At 54.2% G+C, this 9,605-nt stretch overlaps 1 protein-coding gene across 3 annotated transcripts in view; it reads left to right on the top strand.

Moving 5' to 3' along the window:
• The first annotated feature begins 879 nt into the window (after positions 1-879).
• CRISPLD2 (cysteine rich secretory protein LCCL domain containing 2) overlaps positions 880-9,605 on the top strand; it is a 96,305-nt gene continuing 87,579 nt past the window's right edge. Inside the window, exon 1 of one of the 3 annotated variants that reach the window (XM_073796401.1) lies at positions 880-1,058. The gene's annotated coding sequence lies outside the window, so the exon portion shown is untranslated. The remainder of the gene's footprint in view (positions 1,059-9,605) is intronic. The other 2 variants (XR_004523387.2, XM_033845286.2) reach the window with 2 other exon arrangements.

Below are 9,605 nucleotides of genomic sequence, written 5' to 3'. Positions count from 1 at the left end.
TCAATTGATTAGAGTGTTAAACTGCACTGTCCTCTGGGGACTTGGGGCACTCTGTTCTCCAAGCCTCAGTTGCCCAATCTCTGAAATGGGATCATTTTCGTCTCACTGGATTCCTGTGAACCTATACTGGAATAATGACGGTAAAGTGCTTAGCCTGGACCTCAGCTTTACTGCCTTCATCCAGTAAGGTCTTCCTGTCTTCATTCGCACCCTGGAAAGTGTGTGTGTGTGTGTGTGTGTGTGTGTGTGTGTGTGTGTGTGTGTGTGTGTGTGTGTGTGTGTGTGTGTGTGTGTGTGTGTGTGTGTGTGTGTGTGTGTGTGTGTGTGTGTGTGTGTGTGTGTGTGTGTCAAGAGTGAAGTTTTCTATCCGCGCGTAGAGGATGGAAATAAATTAGCAAGTGTATATTCTGCACCATAGTTGGTGGAGCCCCCGCCCTTCCTGATTTCATTTGCTGCAATCCACAGGAGATAGCTTCCCTTTTCCCATTTTCCACTTGAGCCGCAGAGAAGTGGAATTTGGTAAATTTGCACACCCCTGGTGGAAAGTGCCTGGCATCGCGCTGGGTGCATCGTTAAGCTGTCAATGGAAACGATACTTTTATGGTCATGACGAGAAACTGAGCGCGTCCTCCTCTTGTCAAGCCGAGTTCTTTGGGCGCGGGTGGTCCCGCGCTCCCTGCGACGCCCCCCATCCGACCCCGGGCGCCCGCGCCTCCGGGTGTCCTCCGGGCTCCCGGGGTGGTGCGAGGCCGGGAGGGGCGGGGCCGGTGGGGTGGGGGAGGACCTGGCGGGGCGAGGCCGGGAGTACAAGGGCGGGGCCGCGACGGCGCGGCGCGATGAGCGCCGCCGACCGCCGCGGGGCGTGGCCCCGGGGCTCCGGGCAGCCTACAAGAGGCGGCGCGCAGGGTCCTCGGACCCACTGCATCTCTCGGCGGCACCGGTGTCCCGTATCCCGCGACCTGCCCGCTGTGGCCGCTGTGCCTGTGCTGCTGCTGACGCTGCCGCCACTCCACTCAGAAGACGCCGGCGAGGAGGTGGCTGGAGCCCTGCGGAGGGAGGTAAGTGTGACTTAAATTGTTCTCCTCTCTGCACCGTACGATCCGCTCCCGCAATCTCCGAGAAGCTGAAATAGCCAGAGCAGATGCCGTCTCTTAGGGCTTACTGTGTGCTTACTGTGTGCAGGCTCTTAGCTGAGCGCGCCACCTCAGAACCGTGCTCGGCAGCATGCCCGTCCACAGATGGAGAAACTGAGGCTCAGCGAGGGCAAGTTGGCTGAGACCTCACATGCTGCAAGCTAGGGAGCCAGGACTCAAAGGCCGTCTGACCGCAGAATCGTGCTCTGAGGCTGTGTACTCCTCCCTCACCTGTGCAGTTCGCTAACATCTGTTGCGTTCCTGTGTACACAGTGGGCGTCAATAAATAGAAAGCTGATGGTGTGTATGTGGCAGGACTTCGAATGTGTCCTGCCCACGTGTGGAGGGCCGGGGTGATCCTAAGGGCGTGTGCGTCCTGCTTGGCAAGTTTACAGGGCCACGCCCCTTTATGATTTTGTTTGGAACAAACCTTCCAGGTAGTCTTCCTGAGGGTCAGAGAGGTGAAGTGTCCAGGCAGGGCGGAGGCTGGGACCCAGTTCTGTCTGCCTCCAAAGCTCCATGTGGCTGTGGATGCGTCCAGGCGTGGGACATATCAGAGTTCCTACAGGTCTGGGAAGAGTTCCTGGGTCTTTTCAACCGGAGTGGATATCTGCATAAACTGCTTGTGGGGGGATGGCTGGGAGCTGAGGGCTCAGCTCTGGGGTCTAGGAGATCTGCAGCCCCAGGTGGAAGAGCCAGGGCGAGCCCCTCGTGCAGTGCAGACCCAGAACCTCCCTTGAAAGGGCTGGACTGGTGGACAAGCCAGGAAGGGCTTAGCTGACGCCTGCTCATCGCAGTCCGATTTGAACTGGGTGTCTTTTAGCCAGAGGTGAGTTACTCCTCTGGTCAAGAGAAGCAGCTGGAAGTCTGACAGGTGCCCAGCTCAACTTCCAACCAAGAGTGGGCTTGTGAGTTTCTACCTTGAACCTTTGGTCTCCTTGCCCGGGCAGAATAGGGTGAGCCTGCCTTCCCCAGTGGGGTCAGGACACCAAGGGTCGGGAGCCTGACAGATGAGAGACCATGTAAAGGTCAAGGTGAAGGCCATGCCCCCTTCTCCAGATAGACCCAGAGGGGGGCTCTCGGGGCTGTCTGTCTTGTGCACCTGATTTTCGGTTTCTGCCCCTGACCTGGCTGTTTGCACGTGGGGGAAGGAGCAGAAGGTGTGGGAGCTGTGTTGCTGGTGTGCTGGCTCTGAGGGCTGTTGCCATCGTCTTTACCTGCAACACACCTGGGCACGAGGCCTCTAGGTTTTCATTACAGATGAGGCAACCGAGGCTCAAAGAGGTGACGTGCTTGCCCAAGGTCCCCTGGCTTGTGTGTGATGCTGTCACCCCAGATCTCTCTGTCCACTTACCCTACACGCTTAGCGGCTGGGTCCTGCCTCCTTTAAGGTACTTCTCTGCCCAACTGCTGACTCTGCATCTGAACCTGACCTTCAACAAGGAACCGTTTCGTTTGAGAGGGGCTCCGCGTGAAACAGCAGCAGAGTTGAGCCCCAGCCTCGTCCCTGCTGACGCAGCCAGGGAGGAGAATGAAGAGAGTGATTTTGATTTTTACAGCCTCTTAAAAAATAGGAGTACGGATAGTAACGAGAGCATCTGTAATCCTCCCAGCAGCTGACGTTTATCTGGCGCACACCGTGGCCCAGACGCGCCTGGGGTTTTACACGGATGACCTATCCTGCTGGCTTTTTTATGAGCTGGACTGTCCTGCTTTTTACAAGGAGGCAGTCGAGGCTCAGAGGGATTAAGGTATGTACCCCACGTGACACGGCCAGAGCGGGGAAGAGCTGCCATCCTGGCTGGACCCCACCCGAGATTCTGGAAGAAGATGCCCGTCCGGTGGCTGGCCACAGGACTGTCAGCGCAGAGCACGCTGCTGCGCAAGGCTTCTGCCATGTGGGTTCTGAATCCCTGGCCCCGGTTAAGGGTGGGCCTGGAGAGGGGCTTGGGATCCACTCTGCTGACAGGTACCTGTATCAACGTGCAGAGGGCCCCGCTGGGGAGCCCGGAGCAATGCCAGCTGCTCCCACAGTCCTGCGTCTGGAAAGGAGAGCTGGCTTGATGGGGAGGGGCTGGAGCTCAGCCGAAGAGCATGAGCTTCTGAAAAGCCCCCAGACTGCATCCCTCCCTCAGAGACCTCACGTTGGATATCTGGGGTTTGTGGTAGGTTGCATTTGAAAACTGGCTTTTAAAGGCAGGACCCCCAAATGCCGACCTCTTTGGGCTTGTGGGAGCTGGAACATTTCTTCTCTCTGTCACCAGAGTAATTTACTGCGTATGGGAGGTGCCTCTGTGTCTGCTTGCTCCCGACCTAGGAAGCTTTTTCCCCCCCCTTTTTTTGCAGACTCACTGGTTTTTGATCAGTCCCAGATGTGCAAACCCAGCATCACTCAAAGGGGCTCATGGCTTGTCAAGAAAGGAAAATATAACACAGGCGTCATTTCATTTCATCTTCAGTCTATTGAGCTGAATAGCTTCTCAGACCTTCACGGGATAGGGCATCTGGAGCCCCTCATAAAGTCCCAAAGGGAGCACACTCTGTTCTGGAACAGGGAGGGTCAGGCAGATCTGGGTCGTGGTTGGTAGGGCCAGCCATGCTCTTTTTCCTTTCTTTCTTTTTTTCCTTGAAAAAAGAGGTTTTATTGTGGTAAAATACTCGTCAACATAAATTTTACATTTTAAAGTGCACAGTTGGGTGGCATCTAGTACGTTAACAGTGTTCTGCAACCGTCACCACTGTCTAATTCCAGAACGTTTTCGTCATCCCAAAAGGAGACCCCATAACCATCATTAGCAATCACTCCCCGTCTGTCCTCCCCGGCCCCTGGCAACTGCTCATCTGCTTTCTGTCTCTCTGGATTTGCTTATACTGGACATTTCATATAAATGGAATCCTACAGTATGTGGCGTTCTGTGTCTGGCTTCTCTCACTGAGCACAACGTTGCCAAGGTTCATTCATGATGTAGCCTGTGTCAGTGCTGCATCCCTTTTTATGGCTGAATGCTATTCCAGTGTATGGATACATCATCTTTCATTTATCCCTTCTTCCCCTGATGGAAGTTTGGGCCATTTCCACCTTCTGGCTGTTGTGCATAATGCTGCTGTTAACATCTGTGTACACAGTCTTGTTTGTACACCTGTTTTCAGTTGTTTTGGGTCTACCCCTAGGAGCAGAATAGCTGGGTCACATGGTATTAAGGAACACGTGTCCCATTTTCTTGACTTCCCTCTTGAAGAAACATCAACTGAGATCATCTCACTCAGGAATGAGAATCTGGCGTCTGGGTGTTTGGGGGGAGGTGTCCACAGTTCCCCTGCCTCTGCACCAGGAGAGCAACTGACAGAGATTCGTGTCGGAGATTTTGCCCTGGGGGAGCTCAGCTTTCTACCCCAGGCTGTGCAGTTGTGGGTACTCACCGACAGACACCCCCTCTTCAAGGCTGTGGGGATAGACAGTTTCTCACGCTACAGCCCGAGGGAGATATATCTTCTCTGATTGTCTCAAATGCTGTGTCAGCTTAGACAAAAACCACAGATTTAGGGGAAAAAGGAAAGTCCTAATGAGGATTATGCAACTTTTGGACCATCATTTTTTAAAAATATAAATTATGAAATCCCACATTTTCAGTCCAAGTTTCTGGATCGCATCCCACGGTGAATACAGAATGGTGAAATCCCAGAAGGGGAAAAGAATCCAGCTTCCATTTTGTTTGCAGTCAGGTGTCCCAGAATGGACCCCGCCCTGAGGTTCTTTTGTGTTGAAAAACTCCTGGATAGATGTAAATTTCCAAAAACTTATGAATAAAGTGGATTATATGCCATTTTGGAAAAAAAAAAACAAAAAACAAAAAAAAAAACTCCTGGCTCTCTCTAGAACTGGGAACTGGCATTCAGCCGGCAACTGCTGAGGCTGACTTGCTAAGATCCTAGAAGTCCTTTTAGAGCAAGGAGGCAGTATTCTCTGGCAAGGAAAGGTGACGTTGTGCGGGGGAGATGTTGGGGGGTACACCAAGGGGAGGGACCAGGTATGTGCAAAGGCCTGGAGGAGGGGAGGGTCCTGGCACCCTGAGAATGACAAGCTCAGGGTGTCTGGGGTCTAAGGGTCAGGCTCAGGGCGGAGGAGCCTGCCCTGCGGTGGGGTCAGCGGTACTGAGCTTGGATTTCCCGCTCTGGGCTGCGGGGCACAGGAGAGTCACAGGGTGGCCTTTGTACTTGAGAACAGATCACTGTGGGATGAGCAGTATCCCCCAAAGTGTGGGGAGCCCATCCTGCTGGTCCCCGAGGTGACTGAGCGTGTCTAGTGACCCAGCAGCAAAGGCCTCCCACCCAGGCGCTGTTCTCTCCTCTGTGTCACAGCGAGGCGACCGTCTCAGGGGGTGCTTTCTGCCCCGAATGCCTCCCCACCCTGACCTCGCTGCAACAGAGAGCGCCCTCTACAGTGACGCCCCTGGCCCCAACTCTCTTCTGCTTTCCTCGTGCTCCGTTTTCCTCTAGCCTCAGGTTCTCTGCCCCTGCTGCTGAGAGAAGGTTCCCTTTTTAAAGTAAATTTCTTTGAACCCCCAAAGCAAGCCAACTTTAATAAAATACGAAGTGTGAACTAGAACAGGGAGATGGTAGGAAGGTGGGCAAAGCTTGGGGAAGGGGGTGTGCCAAGGGCTGGAGTTCGGGAGACACTGGACTGAGGTGCGGCGTGAGAAGATTTGAGAGGCTGTTACCACCTAGAGCAGTGGTTCTCAGAGTGGGGTCCCCGGACCAGCAGCGGCTCCCAGGAGCTCGTCCAAATGCCGATTCTCAGGCCCTGCCCCAGGCCTCCTAGAGCTATGGGGGGGGCGGCAATCTGCGTTTTCACGCGGCTTCCAGCACTTTCTGGTGCGGGCTCCAGGGTGGGACCCATTGCCCTGGAAAGCTGAGAAGACTTGCCCTGGGCCCCGGCCCCAGAATGGGGTGGGCGGGGCTGGCTGATGGGGGCAGAAGGTTCTGTTTACAGGACCTGGTATGACCAGAAACAGATCACGTGGCGAGAATGGAGCCAGTGGCTTGGGAGCTAGAATGACCTCTTCTGTCCAGAGCCGAGGCCCCTGAGAACAAGCTCTTGACGTGCGCCTAGGACTTTCTCCTGGAAGAGCGCTCGGCGTTGGCACCCGTTGCTCTGGGGCCCGAGCAAGTGTCCTGAGGATTCCCGCCTTTTCCTTCCGCCTGTATTTAGAGCCCCGCGTGCCCAGGAGCTTGTGAAGTCCGTCTGTTTGTAACCCCTAAGCGGCCCCTGTGAAAGAATGGGTTGTTTCCCTCCCAGCATTTAAAATACATCTGTGTGTATGCACGCGTGCGCTGCACCTCCCCATCCCGCCCCCAAACCGGCTCCCAACACAGCCAGTCTGTTCTCATGGGGGAAGCACGGGCTGCTGTAAAAACACTGTTTATTCCCGGGAACCTTCAAGGCCGGGCTTCCCGGGGACTGAGATATTTTCGGCTTTGGCATCGCTGGACAAAGTGCCCTTCAGACGGGGGATGAACTGGGCCCTGTCTGGGAGAGTCGGTGTCTGGCCCAAGTGGGAGGCTCTGGCAGCACGGAGCTTTATCTGGGCTCCAGCACCTTCGAGTTCACTTTGAAGGGCTGTAGGAGACCCGGCCCCGGACTTGTCTCATTGCGGAGCCTCCTTGGGGGAGCCCTGGAGGATTTTCTCTTGCATAATCTGTTCTCCAGCTTCTCTGGAGCCGTTCTTCCAACAGAAGCCAGAACTTCTTTAAATTTCTCTTAAACTTTTTATTAAAGTTCAACATGCTAGAGAAGAATGCACGTGCATTCGTGCGTCGGGGGATGAATTTTCTCCAAGTGCGCGTACCCGTGCCGTGGCCCCAGAGCTACAGAGCCTGACCGTCCCCCAGGAACCCTCCCATAGCCCCACCTCCCAGAGTAACCACTTCCGGACTTCTGACGGTATAGGTTGGTTTTGCCTGGTTTTGAACTTTACGTAAATGAACCATGCATGTTTCATCACTGGAGTCTGGCTTTGGTTCAGTGTTATGTCTGTGAGTTTCGTCTGCAATGCTACATCTGCCAGGCTCTCAAAGCATAAATCAGACCCTGTCACCACCGGCTTCATCTGCCCTGCACCCGACACGCACGCATGCACACACACACACACACACACACACACACACACACACCCCTCTTTGCAATTATTTTTTAAATTTTTTATTGTTTTTATTTTATGGCCATGCCACATGGCACGCGGGATCTTAGTTCCCCAGCCAGGGATCAAACCTGCACCCCCTGCAGTAGAAGCGCAGGGTCTTAACCACTGGACCACCGGGGAAGTTCCGCCTCCATGCATTTAGAATAAAATCCTTGTCATGGCCCCCAAGGCCCCTGGCTGCTTGGCCCTGCTCGCCTCTGTGACCCCATTTCTCCCCGGCCACACTGGCTTTGCACCCTTCCTTGGTCAAGCCAAGATGGTGACCATCTCAGAGTCTTTGTGCTTGCGGTTCCTGCTGCCTGGAGTTCACCCCAGCCAGAGTGGTCCCTGCCCCTCCCTCTGCCCAGCCTCACCATCCCGTGTCCCGGGGCTGTCTTCCTCCAGCCTCTGTATCGTCTATTTGCTGCGATGTTCCCTCCCTCCCCGCCCCCCGATTCCTGGGGACAGAGGCTTGTTCACTGGCCTATCCCAGGGACTCCGTGGCCGTGTGAGGGTTGCCCTGGGGATGTTCCTCTGTGAAGCAGTGTGGAGATTCCGTAACCTGCTGCTATAGAATTCTTGAGCTTGGTTCAAGGCTGTGACTCATCCTTGCAGGTACCACCCAATACCAGTGAATCATGCATTTCAGGTGGGAGGCTGGTCCAGGTGCTGTCAGCCTCGTAGCCTGGAGCAGAGATGATCTGGGATGCCCGAAGTCACCCAGGAGGAGGAAGGGAAGGAACAGCCATTAAGCACCGGTAGATCCTGGGACTCTGCTGCTGGGCTCTTTAGAACCAGCATCTCTATACTCTGCACATCCTCCCCCAGCCCTGGGAGAAATTCAGGGCTTCGTTTTGCCCATGAGGAACTGGAGACTCCACGAGGTTGAGGGACCCTCTGGGCAGCACCCAGCCCCATGATGTGGAGTCAGGATTCGAACTGGGGTTGACCCCATGTCCACGCTTATCGACGCTGCCTCCTGGGGGTCCTTGATTTCTTGTCCCTTGGAGGTGGAGGTTTCCTGCCATCTATCTAAAGCTTTGCTGGGAGCATTGTTTCCAAGGAAGCATCCACACATCTGCAAGAAGGGAGAAAGGGGCCCCAGGAGTTATGTACTGGGTATTTTAAGAACATATTAATTTATTATCCGGTCACTTTAAAGTGGCTTCTCATATATTATCTTGGCTTGCACTGAACAAACCTGGTTTTTCTTTTTTTTTTTTCACACAGAGTAGATAAAGTAAATGATTGTTGAGGGAGTGTTCTCTTTTTGTTCAGAATTGTGTATATTCTCAGCATAGTATTTAAAAAACTGAATGGGTTTTGTATATTGTATTTGTTCAAGTAAGCATCCCGAGATATTGCCCTGTGTGTCCCATAAGGATGTATCTCTGTCTGAGGGGACAGGAGGAAAGAGTGCCTGCAGCGGGGCGGGGTGGGGGGAGCATTTTTGTTAAGCCTAGTGTCTCTCTTTGTGGGGTTGAGGGCAGAGCAGTTGGCAAGGGAAGGGAAGGCCTGTTTCCTCCATTGTCGTGCCCTAATTCTGTTGAGAAAGGTTTAAGGAAAACTGGCTCCAATGGAGGAGGGAGATCCCCCCCCCCTGGGGTGTCTGATACTTACCCAGTCCTGGGATCTGCCTGAGACAGGCTGGGGTGTCCCGCCCCCCTCCGCCCAGCCACCACTTCATTCCTGGAATTTCTGGGTGGTTTGTGGGTCTGACTCTGCTCTGCCCTTGGCCTCGCTCACGTTTTGAGTTCTCCCTTGTGCTTCTGAAGAAGAGAGGAGCCTGGGGCACCCCGGGCTTGGGGGTTAGCCTCGAGGTCTCTCGCTGAGTCCGGCTGACGTCGGGGCACAGGTCAGAACTGCCCTGACTCTTTGGAGAGCAGGATGGGTAGGCAGTCAGGCTCCTGTATGCAGGCACTCTGTATGACCGTGAGCAAGCCTCTTGTCTGTGTTGAGCCTCAGTTTTCTCATCTGTAAAATAGGGATCATAATTGCAGTGACCCCATCAGTCTGTGCAGAGGAGATTCTGGGAGTAGAGGACCCAGAACAACATCTGCCGCTTCGCCCTCACTCATCAAGCGTTGGCTGGGTTATTGAGGATAAGTGTTTGCTGGGCAGTTAATACGCGCTGAGGATTCAAGTTGAATAAGACCCAGCTGGCCAGGGCTGTGCTGGAACTGGCCGACTGGGTCATGCTGGCTTGTCCCGCCTTGTGAGAGCCCATGGTTAAGTATTCAGAAAAGTTGTGGTTAAGTTTCTGAAAAGTTCAACCCAACCATCATTTTGTTTT

This window comes from Tursiops truncatus, chromosome 19 (genome assembly GCF_011762595.2).
Source record: "Tursiops truncatus isolate mTurTru1 chromosome 19, mTurTru1.mat.Y, whole genome shotgun sequence".
Taxonomy (NCBI): Eukaryota; Metazoa; Chordata; class Mammalia; order Artiodactyla; family Delphinidae; genus Tursiops; species Tursiops truncatus.
This window is presented reverse-complemented; position numbering and strand designations above follow the sequence as displayed.